The sequence below is a fragment of the Oncorhynchus gorbuscha genome, linkage group LG14, assembly GCF_021184085.1.
Source record: "Oncorhynchus gorbuscha isolate QuinsamMale2020 ecotype Even-year linkage group LG14, OgorEven_v1.0, whole genome shotgun sequence".
Taxonomy (NCBI): Eukaryota; Metazoa; Chordata; class Actinopteri; order Salmoniformes; family Salmonidae; genus Oncorhynchus; species Oncorhynchus gorbuscha.
Window position 1 is genome coordinate 34,339,191 of NC_060186.1, and position 13,985 is coordinate 34,353,175.

General features: G+C 42.7%; 1 protein-coding gene across 1 annotated transcript in view; it reads left to right on the plus strand.

Moving 5' to 3' along the window:
- LOC123994821 (diacylglycerol kinase delta-like) overlaps positions 1-13,985 on the plus strand; it is a 167,818-nt gene that overhangs the window by 44,345 nt on the left and 109,488 nt on the right. Inside the window, 1 exon segment of the mRNA XM_046297832.1 lies at positions 11,544-11,624. The gene's annotated coding sequence lies outside the window, so the exon portion shown is untranslated.

Sequence of the window (13,985 nt, forward strand, 5' to 3'; positions counted from 1 at the left end):
CTATCCTATCCTGGAACGTTTCTTGTCATGTGAAATGTTTAATGTCTGCTATCCCTCCTGTTTCTTCTGTCCCCTCTTCTCAGGAGGAACCTGGTGATTTGACAGGGGTACCGGAGGAATATCATGATCTGCGCACGGTCTTCAGTCGGTCCAGAGCCACCTCCCTTCCTCCTCACCGGTCGTATGATTGTTGTATTGATCTCCTTCCGGGGACCACTCCCCCCCGGGGTAGACTATACTCTCTGTCGGCTCCCGAACGTAAGGCTCTCGAAGATTATCTGTCTGTTTCTCTCGACGCCGGTACCGTTGTGCCTTCTTCCTCTCCCGCCGGAGCGGGGTTTTTTTTTGTTAAGAAGATGGACGGTACCCTGCGCCCCTGCGTGGATTATCGAGGGCTGAATGACATAACGGTTAAGAATCGTTATCCGCTTCCCCTTATGTCGTCAGATTCTGCAGGGAGCCAGGTTCTTTACTAAGTTGGACCTTCGTAACGCTTACCATCTCGTGCGCATCAGGGAGGGGGACGAGTGGAAAACGGCGTTTAACACTCCGTTAGGGCATTTTGAATACCGGGTTCTGCCGTTCGGTCTCGCTAATGCTCCAGCTGTCTTTCAGGCATTAGTGAATGATGTACTGAGAGACATGCTGAACATCTTTGTTTTCGTTTACCTTGACGATATCCTGATTTTTTTCACCGTCACTCCAGATTCATGTTCAGCACGTTCGACGTGTCCTCCAGCGCCTTTTAGAGAATTGTCTCTATGTGAAGGCTGAGAAGTGCGCCTTTCATGTCTCCTCCGTCACATTTCTCGGTTCTGTTATTTCCGCTGAAGGCATTCAGATGGATCCCGCTAAGGTCCATGCTGTCAGCGATTGGCCCGTCCCTAAGTCACGTGTCGAGTTGCAGCGCTTTCTCGGTTTCGCGAATTTCTATCGGCGTTTCATTCGTAATTTCGGTCAAGTGGCAGCTCCTCTCACAGCCCTTATTTCTGTCAAGACGTGCTTTAAGTGGTCCGGTTCCGCCCAGGGAGCTTTTGATCTCCTCAAGAAGCGTTTTACATCCGCTCCTATCCTTGTTACTCCTGACGTCACTAAACAATTCATTGTCGAGGTTGACGCATCAGAGGTGGGCGTGGGAGCCATTCTGTCCCAGCGCTCCCATTCTGACGATAAGGTCGATCCTTGCGCGTATTTTTCTCATCGCCTGTCGCCGTCTGAACGCAACTATGATGTGGGTAACCGCGAACTGCTCGCCATCCGCTTAGCCCTAGGCGAATGGCGACAGTGGTTGGAGGGGGCGACCGTTCCTTTTGTCGTTTGGACTGACCATAAGAACCTTGAGTACATCCGTTCTGCCAAACGACTCAATGCGCGTCAAGCTCGTTGGGCGTTGTTTTTCGCTCGTTTCGAGTTCGTGATTTCTTATCGCCCGGGTACTAAGAACACCAAGCCTGATGCTTTATCCCGTCTCTTCAGTTCTTCTGTAGCTTCTACCGACCCCGAGGGGATTCTCCCTGAAGGGCGTGTTGTCGGGTTGACTGTCTGGGGAATTGAGAGACAGGTAAAGCAAGCACTCACTCACACTCCGTCGCCGCGCGCTTGTCCTAGTAACCTCCTTTTCGTTCCTGTTTCTACTCGTCTGGCTGTTCTTCAGTGGGCTCACTCTGCCAAGTTAGCTGGCCACCCCGGTGTTCGGGGTACGCTTGCTTCTATTCGCCAGCGGTTTTGGTGGCCTACTCAGGAGCGTGACACGCGCCGTTTCGTGGCTGCTTGTTCGGACTGCGCGCAGACTAAGTCAGGTAACTCTCCTCCTGCCGGTCGTCTCAGACCGCTTCCCATTCCTTCTCGACCATGGTCTCACATCGCCTTAGACTTTATTACCGGTCTGCCTTCGTCAGCGGGGAAGACTGTGATTCTAACGGTTGTCGATAGGTTCTCTAAAGCGGCTCATTTTATTCCCCTCGCTAAGCTTCCTTCCGCTAAGGAGATGGCACAAATCATCATTGAGAATGTGTTCAGAATTCATGGCCTCCTGTTAGACGGCGTTTCGGACAGAGGTCCGCAATTCACGTCTCAGTTTTGGAGGGAGTTCTGTCGTTTGATTGGTGCTTCCGTCAGTCTCTCTTCCGGGTTTCATCCCCAGTCTAACGGTCAAGCAGAACGGGCCAATCAGACGATTGGTCGCATATTACGCAGTCTTTCTTTTCGAAACCCTGCGTCTTGGGCAGAACAGCTCCCCTGGGCAGAATACGCTCACAACTCGCTTCCTTCGTTTGCTACCGGGCTATCTCCTTTTCAGAGTAGTCTTGGGTACCAGCCTCCTCTGTTCTCGTCCCAGCTCGCCGAGTCCAGCGTTCCCTCTGCTCAGGCTTTTGTCCAACGTTGTGAGCGCACCTGGAGGAGGGTCAGGTCTGCACTTTGCCGTTATAGGGCGCAGACTGTGAGAGCCGCCAATAAACGTAGGATTAAGAGTCCTAGGTATTGTCGCGGTCAGAGAGTGTGGCTTTCCACTCGTAACCTTCCCCTTACGACAGCTTCTCGCAAGTTGACTCCGCGGTTCATTGGTCCGTTCCGTATTTCTCAGGTCGTTAATCCTGTCGCAGTGCGACTTCTTCTTCCGCGACATCTTCGTCGCGTCCACCCAGTCTTCCATGTCTCCTGTGTCAAGCCTTTTCTTCGCGCCCCCGTTCGTCTTCCCTCCCCCCGTCCTTGTCGAGGGCGCACCTATTTACAGGGTACGGAAGATCATGGACATGCGTTCTCGGGGACGTGGTCACCAGTACTTAGTGGATTGGGAGGGGTACGGTCCTGAGGAGAGGAGTTGGGTTCCATCTCGGGACGTGCTGGACCGTTCGTTGATCGATGATTTCCTCCGTTGCCGCCAGGGTTCCTCCTCGAGTGCGCCAGGAGGCGCTCGGTGAGTGGGGGGGTACTGTCATGTTTTGTCATAGATTGTCATGTCTTGTCCCTGTGCTTTCTCTTCTATTCGTTTCCCCCTGCTGGTCTTATTAGGTTCTTTCCCTCTCTCTATCTCTCTCTCTCTCTCTCTCTCTCTATCGTTCCGTTCCTGCTCCCAGCTGTTCCTCATTCTCCTAACTACCTCGTTTACTCTTTCACACCTGTCCCCTATTTTGCCCTCTGATTAGAGTCCCTATTTCTCCCTCTGTTTCCGCTTCTGTCCTTGTCGGATCCTTGTTTGCTGTACTGTGTTCTTGTTCCATCCTGTCGTGTTTTTGCCTTCATCAGATGCTGCGTGTGAGCAGGTGTCTCTATCAGCTACGGCCTGCGCCAACCCGAAGCGACCTGCAGTCTGTGGCCGCTTCTCCTGTTGTTCCCCTCTACAGACTAGAGGATTTCTGTTATTCCTGTTTGGACATTACCTGTGAATGAATTCAGGATTAGTCGTTTTCTGTTAGGACTGGAATAAACTCTGTTTCTGTTAAGTCGCTTTTGGGTCCTCATTCACCTGCATAACACTAACACAACAACGACCACAATCTTTTAATCTGCAATTTCTCTCAGCCATTCAGTCATTTGTGTAAGTGCTGTGCCTATTGAATGTCCTTCCCTATTAAGCATGCTGATAGTCTTGTCAATTTGTTTACTGTAAAATAGCATTGTATCTGGTCAAACACAATTTTTTGGTAACAGTCTGGTTGGCTTGAGCCAGTAAGGGGGGCTTTACTATTCTTAGTAGTGATGCACCGATATGACAATTTTGGCCGATACCGATATCCAATATTTTCCTTGCCAAAAAAAACAGATACCGATAACCGATTATTGAAAATTTTAGTGGCCTTTTTAAACATTCTAGTACAGTTAAATAGTTAACACATTGACGCAGCAGTCTAAGGCACTGCATCTCAGTGCAAGAGGTGTCACTACAGTCCCTGGTTCGAATCCTGGCTATCACATCCGGCTGTGGTCTGGAGTCCTAAAGGGCGGCGCACAATTAGCCCAGCGTCGTCAGGGTTTGGCCGGGATAGGCCGTCATTTTAAATAAGAATTTGTTCTTAACTGACTCGCCTAGTTAAATAAAGCTTACACACATACACACCGCACTGACCAAAAAGTTATTTTGTTGCCGTTTACGTATGTCCCCATTACCAGTAAAACATAATCAAAACCTATTTCTTTCACTTACTTACTGTTCTGTTTCGTTGTTAATTTGCTCAGTCGTTTCATTCTCAACCAGGATTTGAATGGAACGCCGTTTGGGTCTTTACATGTCAAAAAATAAAACATTGACCAGTAGATAACACTATTTGACGTGTCAACTTAGCTCGTTGACCAATCATGGCCTGACTATGAGTTCACATCACATAGTATTTTAACGCATACATACATTTTTTACGTTGTTATTACACATTGATTACACTATCACTTATATTTCATGTCACAACGTACGTATGCAATGATGCTGGTAAAATTGTCTCGTGCACCTACAGTGCTGGTCATAAAAAAAATAGTTTGTTTGCATCCATGAGCTATCTATGTTCTTCCCCAAAAACATAGAAAAACGACAATCTGTTTCAGTAGCTATAGTTAGCTAGCTAGCTAACTATATAGCTAGGCGGCATCATCTTAACTAACCCTAATTTATAAGACTTTGATTAATAGTGACTGGACTTGGTTATGTGTTGTGAAGCTAGCCACAATAAGGATTAGCCCCAATAGTGGACTTTGCGGTTAGCCTTCAAAATAAAATTATGTGATAATTCTACTATTTGTTTTCATTTGCATCACTGTCAATGACATACTTTTATTTTGAAGGCAAACCGCATATTCCACTATTTGTGTCTAATCCTTATTGTGGCTAGCTTCACAACACATAACCAAGTCCAGTCGAGCCTCACTAGCCAGATTAAGCTAGCTGGTTGCTTATAACGGTAGATTTGGGCAACAGGGTTAAGTAAGCTGGCTAGCTATTTATTTTCATTAACTAAAGTTCAATTTCAATAGGCAAAAAACAAGTGGCAACCTAGCTAATACTTACTCACAAGGATTGCTAAGAATAATGAAAATGATTGCAGTTTCTACTGGTCATTGTTTTCAGGCTGATTGTATTGGTGCTAGCCAGGTACCAAGCTAAAACTAGCTACCCCCGAAGTTGTGGTCGAACAAATGATGCTTTATTACCAATGCGGTTTTGTAAACACATCGTTCATGGCCGTTGTTTTCTTGTTTGCATCCCGACAGTCCTATAATCTAAGCTAGATGCCCTCAATCTCACACAAATTCAATAAGTAAAATTTCAATAATTTCAATAAGCATTTCTATACAGCTGGCCATGCTTTCCTCCTGGCCACCCCAACCTGGCCAACAGCTCCGCACCCCCCGCAGCTACTTGCCCAAGCCTCCCCAGCTTCTCCTTCACCCAAATCCAGATAGCAGATGTTCTGAAAGAGCTGCAAAAAACCTGGACCCGTACAAATCAATTGGGCGTTTTGTCACCAAAGCCCCATATACCACCCCCCACTGAGACCTAGTGTGCTGGCCCTCGCCAAATATTTGTCGCCAGAAACACTGGCTCCAGGTCATCTATGAGTCTATGCTAGGTAAAGCTCCGCCTTATCTCAGCTCACTGGTCACCATAGCAGCACCCATCCCAAAGCCAACACCTCCTTTGGCCGCCTTTCCTTCCAGTTCTCTGCTGCCAATGACTGGAACGAACTGCAAAAATCACTGAAGCTAGCTTTAAGCCACAGTTGTCAGAGCAGCTCACAGATCACTGCACCTGTACATAGCCCATCTGTAAATAGCCCACCCAATCTACCTACCTCATCCCCATATTGTTTTTATTTACTTTTTTGCTCTTTTGCACACCAGTATTTCTACTTGCACAACACCATCTGCTCATCTATCACTCCAGTGTTAATTTGCTAAATTGTAATTACTTTACTACTATGGCCTATTTACTGCCTTACCTCCTCACGCCATTTGCACATACTGTATATAGACTTTCTTTTTTTCTATTGTGTTATTGACTGTACGCTTGTTTATTCCATGTTAAACTCTGTGTTGTTGTTTGTGATGCACTGCTTTGCTTTATCTTGGCCAGAATGGGGCGGCAGGGTAGCCTAGTGGTTAGAGTGTTGGACTAATAACTGAAAGGTTGCAAGTTCGAATCCCCGAGCTGACAAGGTACAAATCTGTCGTTCTACCCCTGAACAGGCAGTTAACCCACTGTTCCTACGCCGTCATTGAAAATAAGAATTTGTTCTTAACTGACTTGCTTAGTAAAATAAAGGTAAAATAAAAAAAAAAAAAAAAATAAAACTTACCAGCTTACCTGGTTAAATAAAGATGAAATAAAAATAAATAAAAAAGTGCTACTGTATGTTTTTTTACACGCAAAGACCCAAACAGCGTTCTATAGTATGCATGTTGTGAAGCTAATAGAAGTGATGCTATTACTGTGTAACTCCGGTAGGGCAACATCTGAAAAATAGAGCACTTAGGTAGTGTGTACCAATGCTCGACCAGTCGGCGAAAGCTTACATCACCCATGGCAGAGAACGGTTGATTGTCAAGGGCAATGAATTCCATTATCTTGGCTTTAATGGATTTCGTCTTTGAGTTGTCTCGCTGAAATGTTCTTTTTTTTTCAAATGACTGCTCGACTTGTTAACTGCTCGATCCACATAGCAGACATTGTGGGCTAGGTTATTAATGCTGTGTTGCACGTGTAGTGCAACATTTTACGTGGGGTCATTAAGGCATGTACCTACGTTATATAGCACGTCAGCTTTGACATCGTTTTTGCACATCGGCGTTAAACTAGACATCGGCCAATACCGATGTTGCCATTTTTAGCTAATGTCGGCCAATTCAGATATGTTCACCGATTATATCGTGCATCCCTAATTCTTAGGTAGCAGAATTACTTTTGCTTCCCACCAAGTCTGAGGGCACACTTTGTAGTAGGCTTTAATTGAAGATATGGCATAAAGGAGTGGTAATCTCATCCGCTATTATCATCAGTAGTTTCCATCCAAGTTGTCAGACCCAAAATTTCATTGAATGTGCTCCAAAGCTTCTTTATTTAATTTATCTTGGTTTCAAAGTGTAGTTTATTTTTATTCAGTTTAGTCACATAATTTCTCTATTTGCAGTATGTTTGCCAATCGGTTGTGCAGCAACCATACATTTTTTTTCAATTTCTCATCCATCCAAGGGGATTTTTACATACATTTTCGTAATGTGTGCTTGCTTATTAGTAACTGGGATAAGCAATTTCATAAATGTGTCAAGTGCAACATCTGTTTGCTCCTCATTACACACCACGGACCAACAAATATTATTTACATCAACAACATAGGAATCACTACAAAACTTCTTGTATGACCTCTTATACACTATTTTATGCCCAGCCTTTGGAACTTTGGTTTTCCTAGATATGGTTACTAAATTGTGATCACTACATCCGATCTGGATACTGCATTCAAGCACATTTCTGCAGCATTAGTAAAGATGTGATCAATACATATTGATGATTTGAGTCCTGTGCTGTTTGTAACTACTCTGGTAGGTTGACTGATAACCTGAACCAGGTTGCAGGCACTGGTTACAGTTTTAAACTTTTTCTTGAGTGGACAGCTTGATAAAAGCCAGTCAATATTGAAATCACCCAGAAAATATACCTCTGTTGATATCACTTACATTATCAAACATTTCACACATGTTATCCAGATACTGACTGTTAGCACTTGGTGGTCTAAAACAGCTTCCCACAAGAATGGGTTTTAGGTTAGGCAGGTGAACCTGTAGCCATATTATTTCAACAGCATTTGACATGAGATCCTCTCTAAGCCTTACAGGAATATGACTTTGAACATAAAAGGCAACACTTCCAACATTGGGATGTGCCTCTTCTGAAGCTGTTGAACCATATATTGCTACCACTGTATCATCAAAGGAATTATCTAAGTAAGTTTCAGAGTTAGTCAGTATATGCATGTCATCTGTTACTAGCAAGTTACCAATTTCATAAACCTTGCTTCTTAGGCTGCATATGTTAACGTGGGCTATTTTTAGCACTTTTCTGCAATTTTTGGTTGTTTTTATTGGTTTACTGGGAGACTTAGCTGAGGTATACACGACAGTGCTATTTATGTTTGAGCTGAGGGTAAGTTGTAGGGTGAGTTGCACACAGTGGACCTCCTACTAGGGAAAACTGCCTAAGTGCTAACAGTATAATTCAGGTTCATAGGATCATGATTACTGCATACAATAGCTGCAAAATTGACAGAGTCATTTAGGGAAGTTAGAGGGACATATATTAGGTTACTTACATTATGACTGCCAACTCCCATGGGACAATGTACATTTGCAGCAGCACTATGACAACTCAGCGACACAATGGTAGGGATTATCTGAGTAGGGCTTGGGTCACTGATAAATCATTGTCTCAATGTAGCTTTGAAATGTGTGGACAGGGTCCAGGAGGCAAGATGATTTGGATAGACACTGTCATTCACTTTTATGTGTATTAAAGTTTAGTATTTGTTCCCATATTTGTAGCACACAGTTACTATATCAAGCTTGTGACTACAAATTTGTGTGTGTTTCAGATTAATTTATTGTAAATAAGAATATAATATGTTTCTAAACACCTCTACATTAATGTGGATGCTACCATGATTACAGATCATCCTGAATGAAACGTGGATATACAGTGCCTTGCGAAAGTACCTTGAACTTTGCGACCTTTTGCCACATTTCAGGCTTCAAACATAAAGATATAAAACTGTATTTTTTTGTGAAGAATCAACAACAAGTGGGACACAATCATGAAGTGGAACGACATTTATTGGATATTTCAAACTGTTTTAACAAATCAAAAACTGAAAAATTGGGCGTGCAAAATTATTCAGCCCCTTTACTTTCAGTGCAGCAAACTCTCCAGAAGTTCAGTGAGGATCTCTGAATGATCCAATGTTGACCTAAATGACTAATGATGATAAATACAATCCACCTGTGTGTAATCAAGTCTCCGTATAAATGCACCTGCACTGTGATAGTCTCAGAGGTCCGTTAAAAGTGCAGAGAGCATCATGAAGAACAAGGAACACACCAGGCAGGTCCGAGATACTGTTTTGAAGAAATTTAAAGCCGGATTTGGATACAAAAAGATTTCCCAAGCTTTAAACATCCCAAGGAGCACTGTGCAAGCGATGATATTGAAATGGAAGGAGTATCAGACCACTGCAAATCTACCAAGACCTGGCCGTCCCTCTAAACTTTCAGCTCATACAAGGAGAAGACTGATCAGAGATGCAGCCAAGAGGCCCATGATCACTCTGGATGAACTGCAGAGATCTACAGCTGAGGTCCCAGACTCTGTCCATAGGACAACAATCAGTCGTATATTGCACAAATCTGGCCTTTATGGAAGAGTGGCAAGAAGAAAGCCATTTCTTAAAGATATCCATAAAAAGTGTCGTTTAAAGTTTGCCACAAGCCACCTGGGAGACACACCAAACATGTGGAAGAAGGTGCTCTGGTCAGATGAAACCAAAATTGAACTTTTTGGCAACAATGCAAAACGTTATGTTTGGCGTAAAAGCAACACAGCTCATCACCCTGAACACACGATCCCCACTGTCAAACATGGTGGTGGCAGCATCATGGTTTGAGCCTGCTTTTCTTCAGCAGGGACAGGGATGATGGTTAAAATTGATGGGAAGATGGATGGAGCTAAATACAGGACCATTCTGGAAGAAAACCTGATGGAGTCTGCAAAAGACCTGAGACTGGGACTGAGATTTGTCTTCCAACAAGACAATGATCTAAAACATAAAGCAAAATCTACAATGGAATGGTTCAAAAATAAACATATCCAGGTGTTAGAATGGCCAAGTCAAAGTCCAGACCTGAATCCAATCGAGAATCTGTGGAAAGAACTGAAAACTGCTGTTCACAAATGCTCTCCATCCAACACTCACTGAGCTCGAGCTGTTTTGCAAGGAGGAATGGGAAAAAATTCCAGTCTCTCGATGTGCAAAACTGATAGAGACATACCCCAAGCGACTTACGGCTGTAATCGCAGCAAAAGGTGGCGCTACAAAGTATTAACTTAAGGGGGCTGAATAATTTTGCACGCCCAATTTTTCCGTTTTTTATTTGTTAAAAAAGTTTGAAATATCCAATAAATGTCGTTCCACTTCATGATTGTGTCCCACTTGTTGTTGATTCTTCACAAAATACAGTTTTATATCTTTATGTTTGAAGCCTGAAATGTGGCAAAAGGTCGCAAAGTTCAAGGGGGCCGAATACTTTCGCAAGGCACTGTATATGAGTATGCGTCTAACTTTCTCACTCAGGACTATCCGTAATCGTGGTAGCATCCACATTAAGTGTTTAGAAACACATTCTATTCTTATTTACAATAAAAGTTACTCCAAAATGACACAATACATTATTTACTATTAATTTCTATGGGCACAAAATAATCTGAAACACAACCAAACAAACCACAAATACATCCAACAAGTTTGTAAAGTCACAAGCTTGATGTAATCATTGTGTGTTAGGAATATGGGACAAAATACTAAACTTTTTACTACATTAATACAAAAGTTAATTTGTCGGAATACTTTTGGTCCCCTAAAATGGAGGGACTATGTACAATAAGTGTAGTAATTTCAAAATGGTTCATCTGATATGGAGGAAAATACCCTCAAATTAAAGCTGTTTGCACTTTAACCTGATAGTATTGAGAGCTATTGACATGTTGAAAGCACCGAGCCATCTGTTTAAACGGCTAGCAAACAGTTCAGACACCCGCGCATATCCCACAAGACAAGCCACCAGAGGTCTCTTCACAGTCCCCAAGTCCAGAACAGACTATGGGAGAGTACTACATAGAGCCACGACTACATGGAACTCTATTCCACATCAGGTAACTGATGCCAGCAGTGGAATCAGATAAAAATACACCTTATGGAACAGAGGGGACTGAGAAGCAACACAAACATAGGCACAAACACACGCATACACACACATGATAACATATGCACTATACACACACGCACACATGGATTGTGGAGTATGGGCCTGAGGGCAGATACTTAGTGTGTTGTGAATTCTGTAATGAATGTTTTGTAATGTTTTTAAAATTGTTTAACTGCCTTCATTTTGCTGGACCCCAACAAGAGTAGATGCTGCCTTGGCAGATAGTCATTGAATCATTTCAAATCCAAAGTGCTGGAGTACAGTTCCAGAACAACAAAACCTTTGTCACTGTCCCAATACCTTTGGAGCTAAATGTATATGTATTTTTTTATTGAGCCAGTATAGTGAAGAGGAGATAGGAAAGATTGCGAGTCAGAAGGACAGTGGGTCCAATTCAAACTCATGCTAATTCTGTAAGCCTAGGCTGTACGTGTGTGCCAGGGTCAGCGACACTAACCCCTGGACCACACAGGCCACATTACTTTTGAAAATAGTTCAGTAGTACCTATCTACAGACAGTTTTCTGTATTTTTTTATTTAGACCTAACAGTCAGATGATGTAACAATTTCTTCTTTTTTTCCCTCAGTCCATCATCTTTGATGAGGTTGACCTGACAGATGCGAGCGTGGCCGAATCCAGCACTAAGAACGTCAACAATAGTTTCACTGTGGGTCCCTTCTTTCTATTTCTTTCTTTCTTTAGCCTACTTCTTTAGATTTTTCTGTCCGTCTTTCTATATTTACAGTACCAGTCAAAAGTTTGGACACACCTACTCATTCAAGGGTTTTTCTTTATTTTACTATTTTCTACATTTTAAAATATTAGTGAAGACATCAAAACTATGAAATAACACGTATGGAATCATGTAGTAACCAAAAAGTGTTAAACAAATCAAAATCTATTTTATATTTTAAATTCTTCAAAGTAGCCACCCTTTGCCTTGATGACAACTTTCCACACTCTTGCCATTCTCTCAACCAGCTTCATGAGGAATGCTTTTCCAACAATCTTCGAAGGAGTTCCCACATATGCTGAGCACTTGTTGGCTGCTTTCAATTCACTCTGCGGACCAATTAATCCCAAACCATCTAAATTGGGTAGAGGTTGGGTGATTGTGGAGGCCAGGTCATCTGATGCAGCACTCCATCACTCTCCTTCTTGGTCAGATAGCCCTTACACAGCCTGGAGGTGTATTTTGGGTCATTGTCCTGTTGAAAAACAAATGATAGTCACACTAAGTGCAAACCAGATGGGATGGCGTATTGCTGCAAAATACTGTGGTTGCCATGCTGGTTAAGTGTGCCTTGAATTCTAAATAAATCACTGACATTGTCACCAGCAAAGCACCCCTACACCATCACACCTCATCTTCCATGCTTCACGGTGGGAACCACACATGCGGAGATCATGCATTCACCTACTCTGCATCTCACAAAGACACAGCGGTTGGGACCAAAAATTTCAAATCTGGACTCGTCAGACCAAAGGACAGATTTCCACCAGTCTAATGTTCTTGGCCCAAGCAAGTCACTTCTTATTATTATTAATGTCCTTTAGTAGTCTCCTCTGAACACTTGATGTTGAGATGTGTCTGTTACTTGAAGTCTGTGAAGCTTTTATTTGGGCTGCAATCTGAGGTGCAGTTAAATTTAATGAACTTCTCCTCTGCAGCAGAGGTAACTCTGGGTCTTCCTTTCCTTTGGCAGTCCTCATGAGAGACAGTTTCATCATAGCGCTTGATAGTTTTAGCGACTGCACTTGAAGAAACTTTCAAAGACCTTGACATTTTTGGGATTTACCTTCATGTCTTAAAGTAATGATGATGGACTGTCATTTCTCTCTGCTTATTTGAGATGTTCTCGCCATAATATGGACTTGGTCTTTTACTAAATAAGGCTATCTTCTGTATACCACCCCTACCTAACACAACTAATTGGCTGAAACGCATTAAGAAGGAAAGAAATTCCACAAATTAACTTTTAACAAGGCACACTTGTTAATTGCAATGCATTCTAGGCGACTACCCCATGAAGCTTGTTGAGAGAATTTCAAGAGTGTGCGAAGCTGTCATCAAGGCAAAGGGTGGCTACTTTGAAGAATCTCAAATATAAAGTATATTTGTATTTGTTTAACACTGTTTTGGTTACTACATGATTCCATACGTGTTATTTCATAGTTTTGATGTCTTCACTATTATTCTACAATGCAGAAAATAGTAAAAAAAATAATAATAATAATTTGAATATAGTATAGGTGTGTCCAAACTTTTGACTGGTACTGTATGTCTTTCTGTCTCTTGGCTACTCTCCAGCCATATATCAGTCCTGTGTTGGCCGTGGTCATTCTAACCTAAGGGTCATCATCATGTGGTCATGCGGTGGTCAAACGACTAAACTGCAGGATGAACACCACTAAAAGTTTTGCGGTGTGTTTATAGGTTGCCTTTGGGGTTGTTTCACCATAAATAGCAAATGAAAGAGGATTTCGACACCCGCCATCTGATTTGTTCTGAAATTGTTTTGGTTGTTGGAAACGGATAAGTTTAGCATTCCTGCAAAATGATTTTGTTGAAGTATAATCCCCACGCCAATCCCACCCCAACAACAAGTATTTAGTATCAGTTCTCTGTTTGACAAGTAGAATGGAGCTGTAGATTAAATAATTTATGATGAAAGTGCACAGTGATGAGTTTGATGCTCATTTCCAATAAATATTGAGGGTTTTGTTCTGGTGACATGATGATTTGATGCTTGGCTGCCGTTTGACAAGTAAATAATCTCGCTCCTTTGTCCATAATAATCTGATCATGTAAGCTTATACCTGCACTGTATCTGCAAGTTTTTGGCTAGAGCGCACGTGCCAAGACCGGAGTGGGCACATTTACTATATAACGCAACATGTTTTGTAACAAAACCATCAGTGGAGTTAAAAATAATATGGAAACCCATTTAAAGTGGTGCGTAGCCTAGTGGTTAGAGCGTTGGACTAGTAACCGAAAGGTTGCAAGATCGAATCCCTGAGCTGACAA